The sequence below is a fragment of the Platalea leucorodia genome, assembly GCF_965183815.1.
Source record: "Platalea leucorodia genome assembly, chromosome: 3".
In the NCBI taxonomy this organism is placed as follows: Eukaryota; Metazoa; Chordata; class Aves; order Pelecaniformes; family Threskiornithidae; genus Platalea; species Platalea leucorodia.
In genome coordinates, this window is record NC_138825.1 from 77,341,997 (window position 1) to 77,367,520 (window position 25,524).

The following is a 25,524-nucleotide window of genomic DNA, read 5'->3' on the forward strand; positions in this document are numbered from 1 at the left end:
GGGGGGGGAGAGCATTGGAGCTTGTGGCCTCTCAGTCTGATAAAAATACTCTTCAATTGTTTCGACTCCCTTACTATATGTATGCAACTGAAAGAGTTGCACAGCTTGTATCTTTGAGGCATTTTCATATGCAATACCGTACTACTTCTTACAGCTCTGGGCATGCATTGGATAGCCTCCTACAGATGATTTGAATGGTAATTCAGACACTTGTACTTGGTGTACATTTAGATCATGATTGTGACAGAGCTTACTATGCAGTATTTTCATTGACCAGTTTGTCTCTGCTTTGTTTGTGATACATAACTTACAGTAACAATAAAAGAGGTGAGGTTCTGCAACAGATGGCACTGTAGGAAGAGGTAACCCTAACAGAAAAAGTTTTCCCTATAGTAGAATGTAAACTTAAAAGTTGAAAGTTGGAATCATCTAGGTAGACTCAACTTCTGGTAGTTCCTAGCATCAGAATGCTTTGCTTTTCAAACTCGATGTTTTTATAGTACAGGGGTCTTGTTTTTGAAAAATGGAAAAAGATATCTTAAGATTTGTGGCACTTATTGTCAGCAACATGGCAATTCCTCTGTCCTGTATGATAATTATTCAGCAAGAGAAAGGTCCTGGTTTTCACTGAGTCACTGGAAGACAATACTGCAGCCCAAAGACTGTAGCTGAGTTCAGAAAGCTTGTGGTTATGCCCCAACTGAGAGCTTCAAATCTCGGGATCTTTCTAACCCTGTAGGTGAAGTCAGCGAGCAGCTAGGCAGAGCCTGATCAGATGTTCAGCCATGCATAAGAGTGTTTCAGTTTTGAAAGTGGGCAATAGTTCCAGGCCTATGCTCAAGCTCACTCTGGATCCAGAGATTAAATGTTTCCCTCTCTATCTCCTCTCAAAGCTCGCAGAACATGATGTTCTCAGAGCGTGTTTATTGAAGACCTATCAGATGGGCTGTGCACAAAACAAACCAGAGCTACCCCTCCCAGTCCTGAGTAATAGCTTAGTGGTTAGAGCGTTCCCAAAGAGTGAGGACTCTAGGTTCAGCACCCTTTCTGCCTGAGGTGATTCAAAGTCATGCCTCTTACATGCCTAGGCTCCCAAGATGAGAGAATTGGACTAGCTTTTGCTCTCATTTCTGGGCCAGTGAACACCTTAAGGATTGCATGTAAAGCAGGCCTAGCGCAGCTGGAAGTGCTGACAGTGTTGCCATCATTAAATAGCTTACCTTTGTTGTTTGGGGAGGAGAAGCTGAAATCACCTCAGGCTTATTAATGACTTGAACTTGGCCTCTATCTTGTTAAGTGACCTAACTGCTGAGGCGAGCGAGCCAGTCTCTGGGCTTGAGGTTGTGGTCTTGAATAGATGCGGGTGCCTCTTGGTGGTGGGCAGAAAGCTCTAGCACAAGGAGATGAGACGGAAGATGCACTCCTGTCTTTGGTGCTTCCTGTTGGCTAATTTAGGTGGCTTCCAACTTGACTTGCAGGTTTTTGTGAATGCTGGTTAAGGTGCATTGCCCTCCTCAATTTTTATGTAACTATAATAAATATAACTTTTGTGTTCCTTGGTGATAGGCTGAAGTGTGATCTTTGCTAAGAGATTCAGGCACTGAGGAAGCATTGTTGTCTTGAGCATCATTGGTCTTGTCTCTACAGTGTAAAATGTGACCTTCCACTAAGATACTTCTTCCTTTTAAGTATTAAATTAAGCCATTTCAAGGCTTCTACACTAGATAACTAAACTGCCTTTGTGTTCCTGTGGTGAGAATGAACATGAAGCTTCCAGCTCACAAGCATTTGAAAAGGCAGTTGAAAGTGGAGATGCTTTGTCATTTGTTTCTTGCACCTGTTTATAGTACATAGTCTGTCCATAATGCATAAGGACAATTCCCCCCCGGTACAAGTAAGCATGTTTCTCTTCAGTGAGAGTCCTTTCTGAAGGCTTGAGAGCTTTTCTCTTCCCAGATCTCCAGACTTCTTCCACTTCACATCCCCTCACACTTGAGGGCACTGTAGGTTCATTCTTTCTTCATACTTGAATGGCTCTACAAGCTCTTGGTGGAGGTTTGAACCAGAACTGGGTGTCTCTTGAATATTTTTTTGTGAGTTTCCTCTTTATTTATCTTTAGTTTTGGAGAAAAATGTTCTGATCCAGAAGTTTCCATTAAAGGAAAAGAAGAACAGCTCTTTAAAATACCAGTGTTGTTTGTATAAGACTTCGTAGTACAGTTTGGCACCTGGAAAGGAAATAATTGGTCTCAGCTGGACTTGCAACTTGCTTTCAAACCCCAAGTGCAACAAGATGCATGTAACTTGCACTACTGCAGCTAAATGGCTGAAATAAGGTTAGAGAACCAGCAGGACAGTCTGGAGGAAGAGCAAAAGGGTGTCAAGAGGTACTGTACGCTGTGCTGAGTTTAATACAGGGTGAAGCTTAAATTCTTCTTGAAGAGAAATGTGTACTCCTGCTGCTATTTAAGTTTTCCCATGCCAAGCTTTTTCACTTGACTGTACTATACAGGAACTAGATCATTACCATTAAAAGAACCTGAAGTTCTTCCAAGTTTATATTCAGGCCAAATGAAGTAACCCTCTAGCAAACATGCAACTAGATGACATAATAGCATATATTAAATGTGCAGAGGCCTTTTTGTTTCCCCATCCCCTAATTATATCAAACAATAGGAGATGCAATACACGCTTCTCTAGTGACACTGTGCTTCAACTGTTTAATAGAACTTCATTCAAACATAGATCTGTGTGCAGTTGAATCTTATTCATAGTAGATGGCCAGGAGCATCCTGAAACGCCAGAGGTTCTGTGAACAGTGCTGTGAAAATCTGCAACCTGAAGAGTTAACTGAGTCTCTGTGCCTGAACTCACAGGGTACGCTGCAGCACTTCCCTTCATACTCGGGCCTTCTGATTTTAGGGTGACTTCACATGACTGTACGTGAACTAAATTACCATGAACAACTGAGTAGCTCATCTGTAAAAACTGACTTGTCTGATTTGTTATGTAAAACATGTCAGGTGTACTATCAGTTGCTGTGGCTGAAGTGAAGATCTAACTCACAAGACTGTGATAAATTGATTATTTGCAGTTGTGTGAACTTATTCTGGTAATGGTTCTTATTAGTGTTTATTTTGCCTTCTGTGTTAAAGCGTGCCTGTATGCTAAGGCATATATTCTGTCATCTTCAAAAAATTTTTCTTAAAAGATTTTGGAAAGGAAGGAAGCGTAGCAAATGACAAACATCAAGTGGTGCTGTAGACAATTATTGGTTTAATGTATTGGCAGTAGATTAAAGAAGATGGCAGCTGATGGCCACTTCTTTCCTTGTTTTCCCACAAGACTGGGCTAATCACTTTCCCCCCACCTCCCCCAAGTGACATGAATTGGTTAAACAATTCCTGGGGTGACTGTTTTGTGACCTCCTAGGTCACTAAAAGCTTTTATGAACGTCAGAAGGCTACAGTTATAAATATGGAACTTCAAAATGGTGTGGGGCTTTTTGTTTGTTTTTTTTTTTTTGTTTCTGGAATAGCTAGCATAAAACTGAAGGTTGGTTCATTGTCAGGTTAGCAGGCTTCCTTTGTACTGATTCCTTCCCTCTTCTGTGAAGTTTTAATCTTCAAAATATCAAATGGAGAAACAAGCAACCAAAACAAAGGAAAACAAAAACCGGTAGCTTTCTTTTTAAGATTAAGTTGTCTGTGTCCTTGAAAGGAGGACTCCATTCAGTTCTTTGTTGTGGATTATTACTCCTAGTGTGTGGAACCAGGGAAAGCAGTAGTTTGTGCAAAGTGGAATCTAGTGAGACTGGGCTTGTGTAATGATCCACTGCTAATTCTTGATTTCTCCCTGCTGGAAATCTGGGAATCTCCCCAGCCTAAACAATATACATTTTTTTAAATTAATCTGTCCCACAGTGGCTTGTTCCATTGTGGGCCTAAGATCTTACTCAGCCAGGCCTTCTGGGTTATTAGACCCAATTGTTTGGGAAAGGGGTGATGTATAGAGGCTTGAGTGACTATAGTTAGACCTGCGCCTGGACCAAACATCATCCAGGAATAGCGGAGATGTAAAGAAAGAAAGAAGAGAGCTCTTTGGGCTCCTACAGTTTACACTGTCCAAGTGCTGGTTTGTGAGCTTTAACTTTTAGAAGAATTGTGTTATAACCTGAAGGGGAAAACGGATACTTAACTCTGGCATTAGGCTTTCATGGAACAAGGAGATAGTCCAAGCTCTAACAATCCCATTGCTTTTAGTCATTTCTTCTTCCTTCTTACGGTAGAAGAATTTGAGATGTGGTTTTCAGTCAATGACAGTCTAGCAGTTTGCACCTCTGGCTCCAGATCCAGCCTCTTGGAGGACAGAGGCTTTTGGGCTCGCTGCTTTAGGTGAGTTTGGAGCCAGGCAGAGCCTTGTCCCGTGGTGCTGGTGGAGCAGTGCTCAGAACTGAGCAGGGGTTGTAATGTGTGCTACTTGCTTTCTTCTGTGAAGCAAGAGATGAAGTCTACTTACCATTTCTGGAGTGGGAAAGAGAGGTATAGGCTGCTGAGGAGGATCAACACAGTAGCTTGTGAAGTTAGGAAGATTTTTCTGAAGCGTGTTAAGTGTTACCTCCCCTTCACTGGTACGCTTAGGGAAAGGAAACTTCCATACTCTGTAAAGTTAGTGAGAACATAAAGCTTTGAGAACATACTCAAAACTAATCAGTATTTTTCAGCAAATTAGAGCTTTGTGTGGGTGTTTACATGGGGCAGTAGGGGAAGGTATGAGGAAAAAGTATAGCTATAATAGTAACGTAATAAATGTTGCTTTAGAATTTAGGCACCTCTGGCTGACTGTTTGGTGTTCTCATCCTTGAAAGTGCCCAGTGGAATATGCACATTTCTGTAAAAAAGAGTTTTCGAAACCTTTTTGCCTGTTTTAGCCTTTTAATAGTCTGATTACCAAATGGCAGGGAGAAGGAAGTTCATTCAGTGTTGGACTGTTGAGACAAACAAGTAGAGAATCATAACCCTAATGCCTATTTTGTACTAACTGCCAAATAAAATCATGTTATTGGAATGAAGGAGCATATATCCTGCTAAGGCACAAGAATACTTTGGAGCTAGCAATCAATCATTTCACTAAGCCCTATAGCCAGTGATCGTAAGGGAAGAGTGGACCCTGCAAATATTAGACTGGCAGGATCTGGAAATGAAAGCAATGTGAATGGTAAAATCCATTCAATAAATGTCTTTAGATTTTTCACTGTAGCATTTTTGTGCAAATTCTCTATGCCCATGTTAATTAAACTTGCAGTGTATTATTGTTGTAGCCTTTTTTCCACTTATTCCACACCATTGAACTCATCAATGTTTTTCCCTATTAATTTTCTTTGAGGTAGACCATCTCTCTTGCCTGATTTGCAGATTCCATTTTCTGTCTCAGCTGTCTGTGCATAGATCAAATTCATGTCTGCACTTGACAACTACCATAGTTAGCATATCCTAAATTGAACTCCTTTCAGCCTTTCCCTTCCCTAGTCTCTCATCGAGTCTTCTCATTGTTCTTGCTTACAACTTTGCCATCATCTTACTATTTTCTTACAGTATCCCATGCCGCCAACTGATATGTTGTGAAATCCAACATTGTTTTTCAAACATCAGTTCCACTGGTACTTACTGCATGAAGCTATTGATTTTTGTATTGACTGTACAGACAGGATCTGTCTAACATTGTGCCTATAAAGCACATACCATACTGGGCCGATATCAGTGTCAGTCCTTCCAGATTGCACATACTTGCATCATGCAGGATGCGGGGCTGCAGTAATGCGTCCCTCTGACGCACGATAGCATAATAGAAGAAGGTACTGCTGAGGCAGGACGTGGGGGTGGGGGGTGAGGAAATAAAGCAAACAATGTTTAACTGTCTGAAATCCCAAATGAAAGAAAAACTGTCAGGCTGTGGGAAGTCACAATTTAGGGTTGCAGCTCCTTGACAGAGTATGACAACTTAGTAGCACCTGCATAAATCTAAGATACAGCTCTAAGAGCTGAAAGCAGGTAAGTGTAGTAGTATGGTGGTGTTTTTTTTTTTTTTTCTCCTTCTAGGTTACTTTGACCTGTCTTTTTCAACATGCTTGTGCAGAGGCTTTTTGCACTATTTTTCCCCCGCTTACTGGTGAACCAAAAGAAAACCCCTTGGTAGCACGACTGAACTGTGTATTGTGTTACCATTAGAATATTATTCAAAATTTCCAGTTTGGGTCTGTCTGAACACAGAAGATGACAATCGCTGTCCTGGAATTCTTCTTAAAGGTGCTAAATTTCTCTAGCAATCTTAAAACTGATTTAAAGATTAAAATCTTCTCTAAAATGAAACTTACAAAGTAATATAAACTCTACAAATAGATAATTCTCTAATAAAATAATTTTGATTTCTTCCTAAGAGATTAACACTGAGATTATGATTATTTTGTTGTTCAGTCATGGTATTTGCAAAGTTTTTACAGTGAATCTATGAACTTGTCAGCTTCGAATTCTGCTAATCAAAGCTGCTGTAGGTAGCCTTTAAGATAATATCTTAACTTCTGAAGCCTTTGCCAACTTGGTGTTACATTCACATTCACGTGTCCTTCTACTGAAAGGTACTTTATATGTTGGTTTGTCATAAGGAGGGGACGGAAATATAATCGAGACTTTGATCTCTCAAGGACTTGGCACGTGAGTGTTCTCTCTGACTTCTCCTTACTATGAAGTCTTCCTTTGGCATTTCTCTCCAAAATGTACCTTCTGCTTCTTTAGTAGTATTGAAACAGGCATAACAGTTCTGGGACTGGCCTGGGAGTACAGATGAGTTCTGTTCCTGGCCCTGCCACTCTCCGATTTGCTGTGTGATCTTGGATGAGTTATAGCCCCATTTCAGTTTGCTTATCTGTAAAATGGAAATAACGCTCATGGAACTTTACAGTAATTTTAAGTTATGTGAAAAGCTGCTAGCATAAAGTTATACAGATAGGTTTAATTGAAGTTGCAATACCTCCAGTTAACTTTTATACACTACAGCACTTTAGAAAACTTCTATAGCATAACATATTAATATGAAGAAAAGTATATATAGATGGAATATGGTGGAAATTATCTCGCCTAAGAGATGTAATAATTTCTTTTGATACTGTAAACAGGCAACCTACAGTGCTGCTATCTGCCATTTCATTTCATTTTATTGGCATTTCACTTCACTTTTAATTTGCTTTAATTCAGAAGTGGCTAAATATGTTCAAACTTTGAAAGAAACTGAATTTAAGTTGGGGGAGAGAAACAGAGTGTGAGTTATAAAAGGAGGTGAAAATAACCCTTTTACAGTCTTTGCATCCACATGTGTATGTATCTTCCTTAGAATCCTAAAACTTTTGAATTTGGGGGTAGGGTAGATATTATCGTCAAGACACTGAGCTTTTTTTGCTGGCCACTGAAATGTCGCTAGCTTTGAGAAGCGAGGAAGCTGTTTAGCAGAGCACAGCAGTGCTGCAGAGTATGTCAGGATACAAAAACAACATACTGACAGTATAAGAGAAAGCAGGGTTTGGCCAAACTGGGATCTGGCCAGAAAGCTTGGGCTTAAGTCAAGAACAGTGTTTGAAAACAAAACAAAAGAAACCCATTGCTTGTCTCGGTATGTTTGCTAGTCTCTTCAGCTTAGAAATTGGTAATGGGCTTTACAATAAAGCATTCCTTTAAAATGGTGACCTTTGGAGCCAGGCTAGATTGGCAATACCTTATGCTAGCACAACATCAGCAGAACTGCAAGGTAAGTAAGGCTTGTATGTTAGGCCTTTGTACATTTGAGGAGCATATTCTAATGAACATACTCTGCTTGCATATTCCTTCTGCCATCTCACAAGTTGTATTGCAAAGTGGGGCTAGGAGAAGGAAGTAAGGTGGAGAATGCCATCATCTTGAAATCTGCTATGACTGCAAAACTGACCTTCTAAAAGCTGCAAAATCAAGCTATGTTAGGCCATACCTTTTCTGGAAGGTAGATACAAAATAATCATAAATTTCTGCAGCTGCTTGCAGAAGTTCCAGTGTTCAGTTTGAGAATGGGAGGACAAATCTAAGCCATGTTTTCACTTACATAAATGTTTTCTCTTATGAAATTCACATGTACTTAATGTAGGGTGCCAGGCTGATCGCTGCAGCTGTTTAAAATAGAAAAGCAGATGGAGCAAATAGAAAGATTTACCACACAGCTTGATCTCTTCCCCTGAAGCAGCCATTCATCATCAGCACTGCCGAGACAAACAGCAAAACGAGTTTCCCTTCAGTGCTGCGATTGGGCTTGGAGAGGTGGCAGAGCTGCACGACAGCCTTGGGATTGGCTGAGCGGGAACACACCTCTGGAATCTGTTTATTTCCTAAAAATAAGATACAATCTTTTACATTTCATCTAGGGATCTTTTATCTTGTATTTAATATCCAAATAAACTTGAGAAAACACAGTTAACCTCTTTGGAATGGCTGTAATACTTGAGCTAAATGAGTGGAATGAATTCAGTTGTTTTGGGTTTTTTTTTTTTTTTTTTTCCCCCTCCTGAGTACAATGAGAGCTGTGTGGGTTGTCTAGATCTGTTGTTTTTATTTTTCTGGGTGGGTATATATGATATTGAAGAACTTTCTTCCATTTTAACTAGAGCAGAAAGTTGTTTTTTAGATTTTATAATGTTCTGACCTCGGCTTGTACTGAAAGCAGTTGTTCTTTTAAAGCTGTTTTTATGTCTGCTCTGTAAAATTTTGTTTACACTTGCAATAATGTCTTTCAGTGCTTTTGTAAATATCAAGTTACTACTCCTGATAGTGTTTTAGTGAGCTATGGCTTCTTTCTTTCATTTAAATAGGTCTGGAATTTTCTTGGATTTTTTTTTTTTGAAAGTTAAGGACTCAAAATGTTGTGAAGTCCTATGTAAAATAACTTCAGACCATAACTGAATGAGAGATTTGATCAGCTGCAGTGAATGTTCAGCTGAGTAAGTATTTGGCATAATTGAATACATCAGAACTCATTAACCTACTTCCTCTCAAAAAAAAAAAAATCCCAGGGAAGGAAATTATATGGAAAATACATACAACTTTTGTTGTAGTTCAAATGAGATGCATACAGAACCAGAAGGCTGTGAAAAGCTAGTTTGTGAAGCAGGAACTCATGGGGGTTTTTTTTATCAAGTAACAAGGGTTTGGACAAGCACTAAATACAGGAATATTGACTATAGAGTTTATTGCCTTCAGAAAGAAGAGGCAAAGATACATAGGAGAATGACAAGGGAAATGGATCAGAGGAAAGATTAAAGGCAAGATAAACTGACTACCAGAAAGCTGTTTAAACCCAGGTATAGCTTGTTTTCCCCTGAATAATTGGTTTCGCTTCTGGTATGTTTAAATATTGATAAAGTTAGTAGTTGGTAATACTTAAATTGCCAATCAGCTTTTCAATAAGCACCTATATTTTCCTTATCGATATAGAATTAATGTTTCAAGATTTTCCAAAGACCAGCCTTGCTACATTACTGGTGTTGCTTAACCAACATTAAACATTCCATTCCTAAATCTTTGCACCCTCAGTGATGGTTTTATACGCTTTCACATTATCCCATTAAAATTTCTTGCTCTTTGGAGTGAAGTGATGAGGAAATAACATCTGCACTTATTGAGGAATTACCAGCAAAAAGTATTTTAAATTCTCTGATGCACAAGTCTCTTAATTTTGTTTGTTTAAATTCTTAACCCAGAAAAGTGGCTGAGAAAAGCCTTCTTCAGAAGGTTTAAAAAAAAAAATAATTGTAATTCAATAGCTGCAAATGGGGGAGTGGAATGGCAATGGTTATTGTTGATCTCTAAATTTTTTTTTTTTGTTAGTTATAAGCTATATAACAAGCAAAGGTGGCTTTTGCTGTAGAGAAAACCTTCTTCCTGTTGAATGGGAATGGGGCAGCTAGCAGCCTCATTTCTTTTGTGTTCACTTTAATAACTGGTGACTGGAATATTTTTAAATTAGTGTAATTAAGGATAGCTGTGTGAAGGAGGGAGGCTTGTTCACTGATGCAGAGGTTGCTGAAGACCTGCTAAAGAAAGGGGCTTCTCTCTCTGCTTCCCCCACCCCTAGTTTTCTTTTGTAAGCTGTAAGAGGTCCTGAGAAGAACCTTTTATATCTATGCTTTAGGGCTGATATAACAACTTAGGGTTTCCTTGGCTTACTAGCATTATGCTTGCATAACCTGAGACTTAGTAAGCCTATGTTGGAGAGTGCAGGCCTTAACACAAAGCCCTTCCCTTTACATCAGTTTTGTTGCTGTTTAGCCCCTTTGCAGAATAAAGGACTCATCTCTTCCCTTTCTGCAGGGGGAAGAAAGCTAGTGAGGAAATTCTGAGAGTTCTTATTTTGTTCTCTTAAGTGACACTCTCTTAACCTCCTAAAGTATTTGCTGATACTAAGTTGGTTAGTAAAACTGGAAGCTGGTAGCAGAGAGCTTCAAGAAGTGTGATTGGATAGCAGATGGCATTCCATACTGACAAGTGCAAGACATGCATGTAAGGGGAACAAATTCTCGTTTTGCATACTGTGGTGGGCTGTGCTCTGTGTTTACTGCTCAGAAAACAGTGAAATGACAATGGATCTGTCTGTTCCATTCTTGGTCAAATAGCAGGCAAAGAATGAAATAAAGAAACATCACAACAATTAATCCAAGGTGTACTCTAGTTAAAAAAAAAAAAGTATAGAGTAACAAGAAGAGCAAATGGACAAGTGGGGCAATAATGACCAGAAGGATTGGAAAATATTTAAACTAAACAGATTGAGAGTCAGATTGGAATAGAATTGTGAAGGAGTGGTGTGCAACAGTATTAAAATCAGTAGTGTAGAGAATGGGAGCAATGTTTCTCTGTTTCCTCCTGATATGAAAGAATAAAGAGCTTTCAGTGTCATTATTGAGTGGTAGGTTGCAAGCAAAATGAGGTGGCGTTTTTTTTTTTAATAAGGCACAGCTAAACTTTGGAACTTTATTTCTGTAGGCTAGTATGGCTGCCAGTAGCTTATACTGGTTCGGACAACTAGATACAAATTGGGAGAGGTCTTTAGAAGGGTATTAAATGCGCTGCCCCACCTCTGGCTCAGTCTGGGTGGCAGATTGCTAGAGGCAAGCAAGGAGTGCGTAAGCCAGGCAAGTCGGCTGTGAAACTTCTATTGTATGCTGCTCTCCGGGCCTTTGGTATTGGTTGGTATTCCTGTTAGCACTAACCAAGGGATGACTGTGCCTTCGTCCCAAACATAGGAGTAGCCCTCCCTCAAAAACGCAGAAAAACTGTGGTGAGCCACACGGCTGGGGGAGAATTGCACTTGCAAGTGGGAAGACAAAGGGCAAGGGTCAAAAATATAAATGAGGGGACACTGAGTAAAGCGCCTGTTAACAGGATTTACCTTGTTGAAGGTGTCCCAGGGAGGGCTGTTAGTGGCCGAATGCTTTTTTCAGTGCTCTGCTTATGTATTGAAATGAGAAGTGGGGAACAAAAAGCAAACCCCATAGTTGCTGGGATACCTTTATAGCTGCGATTGTTAAGCCGAACCATTTTCCTCAATGTCTTGGGTCCTCAGACAGGGAGGAATATAAATAAAAAGAGGAGGGGAGATTTATTATTTTTGCTAAGATTTTAAGAAATTGAATTCCTATGAGATTTGGTTTCTGTGCCCATCTCAATGTCAAAAAGGCTGGACTAGTTTTCATCTGCAGAGGTGAATATGTTACTAAAATAATATTTTACAATTCTTGGAAGAATTGGTAAAGGAAGAGGTTAGTTTTAGTAATTGTGGGTGATAGGTATCTAGAGATGCTGATAGGAAAGAGCTTAGTGTTGTTTGTTTGTTTTTCCTCAGGGAGGCTGTCACCTCACATTTGACCTGACCAGTATAACATCTATCTCTTTTTAGCAACAAAAGTTTATCATTTTTTTTTCTTTTTGATTTGTAGAGAGGTCCTGGATTTTGTCAGATCACCAATTATTTCCAATACTTAAAAGGTGCATAAAGCTTAGCATTGTAAAAGGAGTCCTTAGATTGCAAAAGGCTTAAAACCCAAGACTGTGACTGAAAACTGTAATCTTGAGGCATGGAGGGAACTTCGGAAGTGTAGAGTTACTCATTTTGCAGGTGAGTGTTTCTAGATTATGAATTAAATGCCCGTGGGGAAACAAGTATGTTCAAAGACATTTCCACCTGTACTTTTCCCCCTGTAAGCATACAAAAGAACACATCAAGCTTGCTTCTAATTTAAAAAAATAAATCAAAAGTTATATGAAAAGAAAATATTACACATACAGTCCTCTTCCTGGGAGAAGGCTTAGAGAGGAATATGGACTACTTGGAGCTGAATTTCATGACACTTTGCATACTGCTGTAAGGCACTAAGGTGCTGGTAATGGCAAAAGAGGATCCTACACAAAGCAGAACTGAAAGTCTGTGTAGAAATGGTTTAGCACCCTTGTTTGAGTCGGGTCAATCTGGAATTAACCATTGGTATGGGTTTTATAGTTCCATTTGCATACATACTATTCAAATAATAATAAAAAATTCCTAAGAAATACACTTCAGATTTTAACCATGTCCATTAGATGTAAGGAAACCAGGGGTTATTTAAATTTGTTTTACTGTAGTCTAAGAAAACTCTTGCATCTTAATGTAGATCAATATGATAAAATGGTAGAGTGGTTTGGGTTTGAAGCTGTTGAGTCTGCTGTGGGGAAAGTTCTGTGCCTCAGTCTGATCCGTTAGTCCACTCTTTGCTCCCAGCAACCTCCCAAAACAGTGAGACTTACAGAATAAGTTGTAGGTTTTGTTTATTGCCTTCTGATTCTTCAGCCTGTAGGATTCTGCTGGAGGGTAGGAAGGCCCTACAGAGGGACCTGGACAGGCTGGATTGATGGGCCAAGGCCAACTGCATGAGGTTCAACAAGGCTTGGTGCTGGGTCCTGCATCTGGGTCACAACAACCCCATGCAACGCTACAGGCTGGGGGAGGAGTGGTTGGAGAGCTGCCTGGCGGAAAAGGACCTGGGGGTGTTGGTTGACAGCCGCCTGAACATGAGCCAGCAGTGTGCTCAGGTGGCCAAGAGGGCCAATGGCATCCTGGCTTGTATCAGGAATAGTGTGGCCAGCAGGACCAGGGAGGTGATGGTGCCCCTGTGCTCGGCACTGGTGAGGGCGCACCTCGAGTACTGTGTTCAGTTTTGGGCCCCTCACTCCAAGAAGGACATCGAGGTGCTGGAGCATGTCCAGAGAAGGGCAACGAAGTTGATGAAGGGTCTAGAGCACAAGTCTTATGAGGAGCGGCTGAGGGAGCTGGGGTTGTTTAGCCTGGAGAAGAGGAGGCTGAGGGGAGACCTTATTGCTCTCTACAACTACCTGAAAGGAGGTTGCAGCCAGGTGGGGTTGGTCTCTTCTCCCAAGTAACAAGGGATAGGACAAGAGGAAATGGCCTCAAGCTGTGCCAGGGGACATTTATATTGGATATTGGGAAAAACTTCTTCACCAAAAGGGCAGTCAGGCACTGGCACAGGCTGCCCAGGGAAGTGGTTGAGTCTCCATCCCTGGAGGTATTTAAAAGAAGGGTAGACGTGGTGCTTGAGGACATGGTTTAGTGTTGGACTCGGCAGAGTTATGTCTATGATTGGACTTGATGATCTTAAGGGTCTTTTCCAACCTAAACAATTCTATGATTCATGTACTACAGATTAGTTTTATTTTTCATTAAAGATTCTTACATTTACAGGTTTCTATAACCTGGGCAATACATATATGACTAAAATATGTCATGAATTGACGACATTGGGTAGTGTAGCATCTCATCACATTTACTTTATTAAATAAAATAGAAATGGCCGATTGGATAACACTGCACACAGGCAAAAACAAGTAAATGTTTAACAATGGTTACAGTGGTTTGTAGGAATGTGTTCACTTTGCTTGTAAATGGCCTTCTCTCTAGTCTGCTTTAGAGCAAATGTAGTGTGTTTGGGGTTTTTTTTAGTATATATATATAGTTGGACTCCTTGCTCTTGGCTTGTCTTTGCATTTGTCTTATTATTTTTTAATATCTTAGTTTTAACTAGCATGTACGAGTTACCCAGAATTAAACAAAAGAGATTTCTCTTTTTAAGCAGGGGAGACAATCCTCTGCTTGTTGTGTTTCATCTTATCACCTCAGTTTAGTGAAGGGGAAAAGATGGAAGGCATCCTCATTCAGGAAAGCACCAGTGTGTTGTCTAGTGAAACTGAAAAGGAAGTTGCAGTGATTGAGATGGTAAACTAACTCGTCAACAACAGCAGATGGGGGAGGGCAAGTACAGATGTTTGGCTGGGAAAATGGAAAGTGGATTGGTTGGGTAGCTCAGAGAAGAACTGATTAATTCCTTATGCTGAGAGGCTACAGTAGTTTACAAATAATAAACATAAATTTTAAGAGGAAAAAGTGCAAAGTTCTCTTGTGTGTAAGTTTCTTCTTTTAAATCTTCAAGGAAAAGGTGAAGTTATTTTTAAGAAAGTTTGGATTTCTTTTAGAAGATAGAGGCCAAAATTTTATCCTTGAATGAGGGAAACGTTTCGCTTCAGTTATGCTCACTTGTCCGGGATCTTTCGTCATGCAGCCCAGGGAATAGGCAGAGCACAAACATCTAATGAATTCTGGAATTTAATTACGTCTCCTGGAGGAAGTAGGAACATATCTGTTGTGTCAGCAACTAAAAACTAAATAGAAAAATAGATTTTATCAGATCTGTAGTGACTTCAAAGTTAATGTGAACTTAGTATCAATTTCAAAGCTCAACCAAAGTGTTAGCTTCATCAGCTGGTGCTGTTTCTTACAAAGAAGAATCTTAATCTAGAAATGGAGGTGGAAGCCATATAGGAGTTAATATAGGTTTTAATTGTAGGAGTAATTAAGTGTACAGGAACAGCCTGTACACACCTGTTAGAAGGTGAGACCTGACAGAAGAAATCCAGATTTTTAGTAACATGGTGTGGAGTGTTTTTGTGTGTGTGTGTGTGTGTATATGTGTGTATATGTACATAAAACTGTCAAGTTATCCCTTTGGGGTTAGATGTAACTTGTTCATTAGACTGTGAACAGTCTAAGTGGGGGGAATGGGAAGGGGGCAGTAATTCCTGAATATACCAGCAGTCTGTACAATGCTGTCGCTAAACATGCATTAACAGTGCTTGCTTTGGTAGGAGAATATTCAGAGTTGGAACCCTGTCTTGGTAGCTATTAGAATTATATTCCCTGTACTGTGGGGCATTACTCTTTCTGTGATACCCTTTTTATCTTGTGTTTCTTGTTAAAATAAATCATAAGCCTGCTGTGATAAATGGCTGGGCAGGAAACACCTTGGTACCCTCAGTGCCTTAAAATAAGAGGTGAAAGAAATCTTTGCCAAAAGGAAGCTGATAAATAATTGCCTCCTACACAGAGGGACCGGACTGAGTTATACTATTCTGCGTCAAGTGGAAACTAAGGCAAAAATATGTAAACAGTTTGTTCAGTCACTGTAAAAGCTCCAGATACTGTAGCTTAAGCCCCCTCCTCTCTGTCTTTACTTATGCGGACAGGTGGCTGTAACCTCTCCGTTTTGAAAAACTGAAGGAAAAGAATGAAATCCCCCAAAGTAACTGTACTTAAGAGTAAAGAAAGACTTGAAACAAAAAGACAGATTACAAGTGACTAATCTAATGTTTGAGGTCACTAAATCAGAGCTGGAGAAAACACTGAATGTGGTTTGATTTGGGAGGAAGATTCAATAATTTGGGTTGGTTGGTTGACTTACAGATCAAATAGAACATGGAAATCACCATGCATCAAGATAAGTTTTAGTATTTTTGCACCTTCTAGGGCTTTTCTTTTTTATAATGCTACTGCTCAGAAATGTTTCTGTCGGTCTAAAATTTCCACACTACAAATTCTTCTCCATTTTATCCACAGCTATAAACTGTAGCAATAGAAGTACTGTTGTCTTGTCATTACTATGTCTTCATTTGGGAGCTTTACAGCTATACCTGTATTTCTTCCCAAATTAGTATTGCTTTGTATTACTGAGGCAATATTATGTGCAAAACCTGCGTAGATATGCCCTAACTTTTCCTTGGAAAGGATTGTTATGACCTGTTCTTTGAGAAAGTCTATCCATTTTTTGCAGCAGATCTTTTGATATTTGGCAGGAGCAGTTGAACTACATAAGAGGCCTTTTCTTTTTTCCATGACCACCACTCAGATTTGTCAGGGGTATAAGTATTAAAAAGAAGGATTTCCCTTTGTGCAGTTAACACGCCTCTGAAAACTTTGCAGCAGTTACGGGCATTGCCTGGGAATAGGAGGGAGCTGTCAGATCGGTTGTGAGGGTGGAGGTGTAAGAGGGTAAAACTGGGCTCCGTCCACAAATCTGCAGTCTAGTCACATAGTCATGGAGGATTTTCCTTTCCCCTGGAGCTGAAATGGGGGAAGAACATTACAGTTGGAAAATAGGTATAAATGTGGCTGTCGACTAGAATTTCTGTCCCCTTGAGTATTGACATTCTCTTCAATTACATAGTAAACGTGATCCTCACCACAGTCACTTTCTGATTAAATTCCGAGAACATAAACTAAAATTTTTTTCAAGGGCAAGTTTAGCATTTTCCCATGTCTAACTTACATCTTCTAAATTTTTTGATGTAGGATATTATATGGATCAGGGACTATGGAGTTGAAAAAGGGAAGTTCCTGTATTTGCGTACATTGTCTGAGATCTCTGTTGGAGCTCTGTTTCATTGTTGTAGTCTATTTATGCCTTCCTGCAAGTTCTGGAAATGCTGAAACAGCAGAAAACAAGAATGTGGTTCTGAGCAACTGTACAGCAAGTTCTATTTTAATCGCTTTCATCGGCTTTATCCTACAGTGAAAGCTGTGTACTCTATCTCTTCATCATGGGGGGAGGAGGGGGAATTAAAGTTGTAATTAAGCCTTATTTTAATATATGATTTACATATGAAAATCATAAATATAAATCTGTTACAACCTTTCCTAGGACTGTCAGAGCATTATGAATTAATAAGTGGTAGGCTGAACAGTTTTGCACTAGCAATTAAAATACAAGCCTATCGGTACTGCTTCTTTGTCCACAGATTCAGAATTAGGAAAAAAGATAGGAAATGTCTGTTTGCTTCCCAGAATAACAGCATTGCAACATGAATTTGATGTTAAGTAGAAAACTCAAGCCTGCTCTGGATTCTGGAGGACTGCGTGTTTCATCTCCCTGGAATTTTATACTGGCTGGTTGAGGTAGTTTGACTAGGAAACAGCTCTGCACTGTCGGTATTGATACAGATACTGTGGCAAAAAATAAACCGATAGCCTGACTGTTTTGCAAAGTTTGGAGTTGTTCTTCGTAGGTAGGTTGAGTATGTTCTTAGCTTCTGTGTGAAAATTAAGTATTGACTGAAGCAGACAACTCCTGGCTGGCCTGTTCAGCTGACAAATACTTTCCTGTAATATGGGTAAGTCCTAGCTCAGTAAGGAGGTATTGCTGTTAATGCATCCCTTGGGTAATAAATTAGCAAGAATTTTAAATTTCATGTTTACAACATTTAATTGGAGCTCAGGAAATATGAGCTAATGTTAAATATCTACATTAAAAGCAATTCTCGAAAATACTTCAGAAAGTGATACTTCTGTTTTAATGTCATTGGCTGTACTGTCACTCAGGCTTTTGCTTTAGTGATACCACATTGTTCTGCGTAGGAAGCACTGTTTATAAGACATTTGAAGTTCAATTCAAATGTTATGAACATTTAAAATCAGGATTTTTGAGGTTTTGATAATCTGAGCAGTTTTAGAAGATCATAGTATTAAATTCCCGGTTGTTAAAGTGGCTGTAAAGTAACCAAGACATTGAAAAGTAGAGCAGAACCTACCTTACAATACTGTGAAAAATACCCTGTCTCCTGAACAAACACTTCGTCTCAGTGTGCTTTGTGGAGTGTTTTATCTCTCAATGTTTCCCGTGTTTGTTAGATGGCTCAGCTCCAGAAGTGCTTTAACATAGCTTGTTCTTTTCTTGTATATCTCGCGGATGACATTTTTCCCTCTCTTCATTTTTCAGGTCTGTAATGCATTCCATATTATAATTTCTTCTTTTTCCCTGCACATCCCTGATATATCTATCTATCTATCTATCTATCTATCTATCTATCTATCTATCTTAACATATCTAAACTCTTCCACGTTCTGTTGTTTCCATATCACGTATAGAACAAGGTTTTATCTTTATGTCCCATGAACTCAAAATTTCATTCAGGCAGAAATGGGACTTCAGGACTGAGCTGCTCTAGGACTATTTTTTAAAGGGCACCTTTCCGTATCACCCTCTGTTCCATGGGTGCCTGGACATAGAGCACTCCTATAGAAACACATGGTAGATACACATGAGATTCTAAATCGTAATTATTTTATTACTGAGATTAATGTAAGAAACCCATCGACCTAGCTGGTACTATGAAATCACATTTTCACTTTGAAGAAATTCAGGATCCTCCTGTTATTTTCCTGCATGTGACTTCAGCCCCAAATCCCAGAGTTCTTTCCATAGCCAGTTTCTTGTCTAACGTATCTTACTTATCTTATCTTATCATACTTTTATCATACTTTTCTTTGCGTGTCCCTCCTGCATTCCCCTGCATCTCTTAGCTGTCTCTCAAAGCTTGATAACCCTGTAATATAGCATCCTTTCATTCTTCTGTTTGGGGATCTTCCAATCCCCAGATCGTCATCCCTTAGCATTCCTTTCTGAGTGTTCCTGTCTAAGCTCCAGTATGCATCTAAACTATAATTTAATCTAAATATATATTTTTTTTCTAATGTCACTAATATATTTATTCAAGGCTATAGAGTATGAGTGTATTCTGTATCTCTTTTAACTTAACTTACTCTGACATATCTTCCAAAACAGCAAAAAAAGTCTTAAGGTTCTCCCTGTTCTATTACGAATAAATATCTTGTCTTGGCTACTCTGGAGTCATATATGTGTTTGTAGCATAACAAATCTTTCTCATGATTAGATTTTTAGGAATCCTTTCTAAAGTAATGTCTTAATTTAAAAAACTAGTTATATTTAACTTAATTTCTGTTTTCCAACCACTTTATAGTTTATTTTGACATACGGAATTTCACTATTACTAATTTTTTGTGATAACATTGTGACAAAAATATTGAGACCTTAAGCCTGGGAGCTGTAAGTTATAAGCATGTCAGATATGCTGTTTTGCTCTCACAGAAAAGATCCAGCTGTACTAGCAATCTTAGATTTTCTTTAGCAGAGAGGTAGCATGAATTAGTTACATTGCTGAAGCCTTCTGCTGAGCATCCAGTAGCAGCCTTGACAGTGTTTTGTCTTAATGCATTGCTGGCCAAAGGGAGAATTTGTTCTAGCAGTACTTGTTAGGATGGGCTGAAGGTTAAATTGTTATGACAATAACCACACTTGGAAACATAATCTATTATTGGAAAATTTTGGTTGTTAGTATAGGGAAGGGAGAGATTCCTTTGGAACAGGTTGCACAGTAATTAAAATATAAACACTGACTGTATGTAATGTACAGGGTAGGTTTAGACATGGATTAATCAGTACAGCAATAATAATAAAATGGATGCTAGTTTTTTGTGACGTCCCTGAAAGCAAAGCGACTCTGGAACTGCTTTGTCAGGCAAGTCTGAGCCTATGGAGGGACAACAGAAAGCCTCGGGTACAATTAACGTGAAACATGTCAGGCAGCCTTTAGGGAAAGTGGAATGTCTTTTTTTTTCTTCCCAGTCTTTGGGAGCAGATGAGTTTCATTTCTCTTTGCACGTATTTCATGCCTAGAGCCTTTTCAAGTGGCAATTCACCATTTCTTCCCTGATGGATAGCGGGCATCTTCCTCCTGCTATGTTCATTTTTCTCCTTGCATCTTTCTTTTCCCTACGGCCCTTTGAGTTTTCTACTTGCCAAGTCTTAAAGCTCCTTTTTTGCTTTGTGGCATTTAAGAAATGATTTTTATATGGCTATTCCCTTTCAGGTACCTGAAACAATATTCTTTCTGCCTATTTCTGCATCAGGTCACCTTTGTATTCAGTCCCTGTGGCTGTCTTGTGCTGCAAAATGCATAGGCCAGGAAGCATCTAATAGAATAGCTGAGGGAAAGAAGTGTTTAGGTTGCTAGGCCAGGTTAGAGAATTGTGATAATCTGATTCAGTCTCTTGTATATGTAGGTCATGGACTTTTGTTTTTCTCCCAGAAGCTGAATATAAGTGTATCTTTCTGAAAGATCTCTAATCTTGCTTAAAAAATTGAAACAGTGGTGTCCATTTCCTGTAGTAAGAGCTTTCAGGGTTTAATTCTTCTTGCTGCTAGGAAACGGTACCTCTGCAAGAGACATTTGGGTAATGTCAGTTTCCATTAATTGTAGTTTTCTGTGAGTTAATTTATGAATCAGAAAAATCTTGATGTTTTTCAATCTTTTTCTCCTTTTCAGACACCTTAGCGAGTCTTAGGGGTGTGTATGTATACATCCAAAAAATCAAGTCATCTCTCAACTTTCTCTTTCATAATTTGGATAGACTGAGGTTTTTAAGCTGTGTACTAAGAGGCCCCTTTTCTTTATCAAGTCAAACAGGAGCTGTAAAAATCCTTCCAGTATTTCCAAACAATTTTTGACACCAGGAAAGTCATCATATTCTTAAACAGATCAACATAGTGTATACAGGAAAGGTTGTCATTTGTTCTATGTGATATTCCTACTGTTATACAGTTTAGATCCAATTAGCCTTCTAGGCAGCTGAACCACACTATAAATGCACAGTGGAGCCTGATCTGCAGTTCCCAATGTTCTTTTTGGAGACAGTGCTTTCAAAATTACTTTCCCATGTGTACATGTTGATTATTTTCTTTGTCCTTATGTGTGGGATAGCTAGCTATATTAAAATGTGTTTTCATAGAACCATAGAAATAGGGAAGGTCGGGAAGGACCTGAAGAGATCTATTAGATCTATCAAGATGCCCCAAGGAAGAACCAATTATTATATCTAAGCTGTGCATGAAAAGTTTATCTGCCTGTTTTAAAGGCTACAGCAGTCAAGACTCTACAGAATCTCCTTGCTCTTCTCAGGCTCCTTCTCCTTAGGTCAAATGTCTTTGTGGTGTTTTGGCCTTAATCCCTGTTCCTAGTCTTTCTTTCTCGGTCATTTTTTCTAGGCATCTGATCACTTTTGTTGGTGAGAATACAGAGGACAGTGTTCAGTTCACATCTTTGATATGCATTGACCAAAACGATGGGGTAATTCTCCTGATTAGAACAGAGGGGTTTGCTTCCTCTGTCTTGCAAGCTAAATTACTGTGTATGAATCACATCAGGGTTTTGTTGGGTTTTTTTCATGTTGACCTCATGATGCCATAATCCTTTATAGCCTTAACTCTTTTCCAGCAGAGTGTCTCTAGTATCTTGTTTCCCTTTCCTGTCTTTGCATGGTTGATAATTTCTGTTGGAGAATAATAATTTAAATCTCTTCCCTAAGAATTGTATTCCATTTTTTAGGTGATTCCGGACCATTTCTCCAATTTGTCAAGAATCTTTAGAAGTTCAAGTTTGTCCTCTCAGATTCCCTCAGTTCTTACAAGCTTGGTATTTTCTGCAAGCATTCTTTCGACTCCATAATTCAGGTTGCCATTCTGTGTAGAATCAGATTTAGGGGGCATTTGCTATGGAATCCCACGTGCTATGTCTTTGTCAATGGCAGTGAGCCATTGATGGCTGCTCTTTCAGCATAAGACAGCTTGTGTTCATATTGTTGTAGTCTCATCAAGGAAAAAGTTTCCTTAGCTTAAAGTCATAATTGTAAAACATACTAGTGTCTTCCCTTCTTCAAACCTACTATCCTGTTGTGGAAGGCAAGTTAGAAAGATTTGTTGAGGATCTGTGTCAAACTGATTTTTGGCACACAGTCATATATTCTCGTCTAAGCACTTACAAACCGTTTTGCTGAGTTTTTATTGGTTTTTTTTGTTTGTTTGTTCTGTTCCAGTTTTTTCAGGAATTGAAATTCAGCTGGGTGAACTGGTTCCTTTTTTATTTCCTTCTTTAAATAAAAGCACTGTTTCTTGTTTCTCTGTTTTTTGATACTTTGCCCATCCTCCATAAATTCTTGAAAACAACACTAGCCATTTCACTCAATTCTTTATATATTTAAGGTGAATTAAAGAAGCCCAGCCAATTTAAAAAATAACATAAATTCTCTCTAGCCTGACTTTGTCCTCTAGTCTGACAGTTTGTGTTGATGTTGAGCTCTGAGAGTTAAAGAAGGAAACTCGGATAGTTTGTATGAGTAATGTTATCTTTTTGTTATTTTTCCGTTCCACTTATCTCCGAATTCCAAGTTTTTGCTTTTAATTCCAGGTTAGGAGGACAATAGATGCTGAAATACTGGACCTTCTGAATTTCTGAGTTTTTGGCAGTCTTTTCACCTTTCAGGGCTATGTAAGTGTGTGTTCCATGATATAGCCATATGTCCATGTGTTGCCTATGTCACAACATCTTGCTAGGTCCTGATTGCATATGTTAGTGGAAATAGCAGCTCTAGCAAATAATTCGAGTTATTTTTGAGCATTAACAATATGGACCAAAATATGAGAAGCAAGCAAGGATAAAGTTGTTTCTAATTGGAATATGGACAGAAGATCCAGACAAGGATTTTTATTAAGATAATATCAAGTTAACTTGGCCTTGATACTTGAACTCTTTAACTGAATGTTAGATGGCTTGTACCAATGTTTTTCTGGAGAAGTAGCAATGTGCACTCTTTTATTTGCCTTGACTTATTATTTAGGTCTAATGAAAGAGCAGGAAGTCAGCTATGGCTTTTGTAGCTGAGACCAGTTTCCTTGTCAGGAAAATGCTTTTATTTAAAAAATACATATTGTGTACACACATACTCACACATTATATTATGGCTAACACAAAAAGTTTACAGCCAGATCTCTGAAATAAAAGCTTTTTAGCTATTTTTATGGAAGAAGGTCTTCTCAATTTATGAATAGTGTTTAAACAGAGCTGTAGTCCCTATGTTTATCAAATAGCTGTGAATTGTTTACCAAAGTCCCAGTAATTTACAATGAGATAAATTATAGGAATCTTGAAAGATATTTCAATATTTAGATTTTTCAGGTTTATGCAGGCATATTTGAAAAGGTTGAATGTGTGTTTCAGAATTTGAAAAACAGCTAAATTTTCTTGGTTTGACAATTTTCTTGACTTTGACAATTCTTGTCTGATGAAGTTGAAAATTAAAAGAGAAATGTCCTGTTCAAAGTGAGTATAAAAGTTCCTTTATAAAGGAACGGTTGCATCATGCTGATATAAAATCTCAATAAAACTATAAATACCTTTAACTTTTTGAGTTATAGCTCTATATTACAAAGATTAGAAGCAAAATATATTTCTATTTATTAAATAAAGTAAAAAAGAAAATATCTTTTTTTAACAGAAGATGAGTGGAGCCTACCAATGATTCTTTCCTCCTTCATTTTCTGTAAATCCCCTTTTCATCCAGAATGAAATCCTTTTTGTAGCCACTCTCTATTGCAATTTTCTCCTCGTGCTTACCCAGATGAGGAGTATTCTCCAGCAGTCAAGTCATGTGGCCTAAGACTGTACCTGAGGACCAAAGAGTCTGGAGAAAAGTCTCTTGTCAACAAGGCTGGCACTTAAACCAGAGACACTTGTGCTTGTATGCCTGTGCTGGATGGAGCTGGTCTTGGGAGGCAGGACCTGTGCTAGAGCTCGGGCTTCCCTCGTCAAAAACAAAAGCCTGAAATTCTATTTGTAAACCATTAGGCAGGTGTGCAAAAAAGATGGTATTCCTGGAAACAGGCTGATTGGCAGGGCCTTTTAGATATTTAAGCACAGTTGCAAAATGAGTGAGTCATGCCAAGCTTGGCTATACACACTGTAATTTATGACCAGAGTTCTGCTTGCTTAAAATTGCAGTGTAGCTGTACGAGTTCTCTAAAGGCTCAGGTAGACAAGACCTGAATTTCCAAGCTTAGCAAAGAAAACTTCCTTTACCTCTCCCATTTTTTTGAAGGGGGAAGAAAAGCATATCACACAGGCTTTCTCAACTACTTTAAAGACTGTTGAAAATCCATTTAAACTTTTGTGCTAGTCTCACTGAGCAATGCAGCATACGTTTTTGGAGTAATATAACCAATGTCTGTTTGCCAATTTGTGTTTTGAAAAATTATATGCATTACAGTATTCATATTACACAAGTGTTTATCATAGGCAGCATTTCCAAATACTAATTACAGCATATACCAAAATTCACTGTATCATTTTGAGCTGTTATCACACAGGCTATACAGCAAGCAGATTTCTTTGGTTTTGATATTTATGATTTGTCAGTTCTAGAATTTCTGCATTGTACCTGAAGACACACAGCAGAGAGCCATTTCCCTTTCCTGCTTTGCTTATGCATCTCTCTGAAACCATATCATTACAGTTCAGGTAATGTGTTTTTTGTTTTAGAGGGTGTATTACTATATTTGAGAAATAAGGGAGGCTGTTTCTTCAGCATACAAACTCTGTGGATGCCCAAGTAATGGCTGAATGAGTGATTCTTGAGTTTCTTTTCTGTCCTTCCCCATTTATACTCGTACGAAATCAGCATTTCACCAATAAATTGATATCAAGAATCCAGCAGAATTATTTGAATGCAGTTACAGAGAACTGTATGCTAATTATGAATTATAAGTAAACAACATGCAGATATGTGCATTATGCATATTTAAATTTGCTAATTTGGAAGCTGAGCTGTTCATAAATACCTTGTCTGAAGCTGAAGAGGACCAAAATTGGAATCCTGCTTGGCTTATCCAGTATTGATAGGCCATGTCAAGTTCAAATACTTAGCTTCAAACTTGTAGTTTTCATGTTTAAAGCCCAGAATTACTTGCACATATGTCACACAGAGCTTTTGTTATCCTAGTGGATTTATTAGGATGAAGAATTGAAACTGAAGTTCTGTCTTTATTATAATATAGTCCTACAGTGTCTCTTATCAGATCTTAAAGTGCTTACACTTTCACAAGGAAACCACAGCAGTAGCTGTTCCCAGGCTGACTTGACAGTATGGCAAGAACAACAGCATGCGTTTACATAGTTTTGTTAGTAGTCTGTTTTGTAAATGTTGTTCCATGCATAACCCAGCTCATCAGTAAAATATAAGCTGTTTTGAGTCCTGATGTAAATAAATGTACACTGGGTTATAAAAGCTTCTTACTGATTTGGTTTTATCTCTTGTTTAAGCCATTTGTAAACAGTGTTTAAAAAGGTACACACATAGCTTGTGACAGTTTAACCAAACCCATTTTTAAATAATTGGTAGCAGTTTAACTGCAAATACTGCATATAGCTAAGGCTATAAAAAGACTGCTTTCCC

General features: G+C 38.6%; 1 protein-coding gene across 5 annotated transcripts in view; it reads left to right on the forward strand.

Annotated features, from left to right (window-relative positions):
• Nucleotides 1-25,524, forward strand: part of SESN1 (sestrin 1) — an 85,215-nt gene that overhangs the window by 18,311 nt on the left and 41,380 nt on the right. Inside the window, exons 2-3 of one of the 5 annotated variants that reach the window (XM_082306953.1) lie at nt 22,485-22,565; nt 24,489-24,590. The exons of the other annotated variants lie outside the window; for them this stretch is intronic. The gene's annotated coding sequence lies outside the window, so the exon portion shown is untranslated. The remainder of the gene's footprint in view (nt 1-22,484; nt 22,566-24,488; nt 24,591-25,524) is intronic. 5 annotated transcript variants of the gene reach the window in all.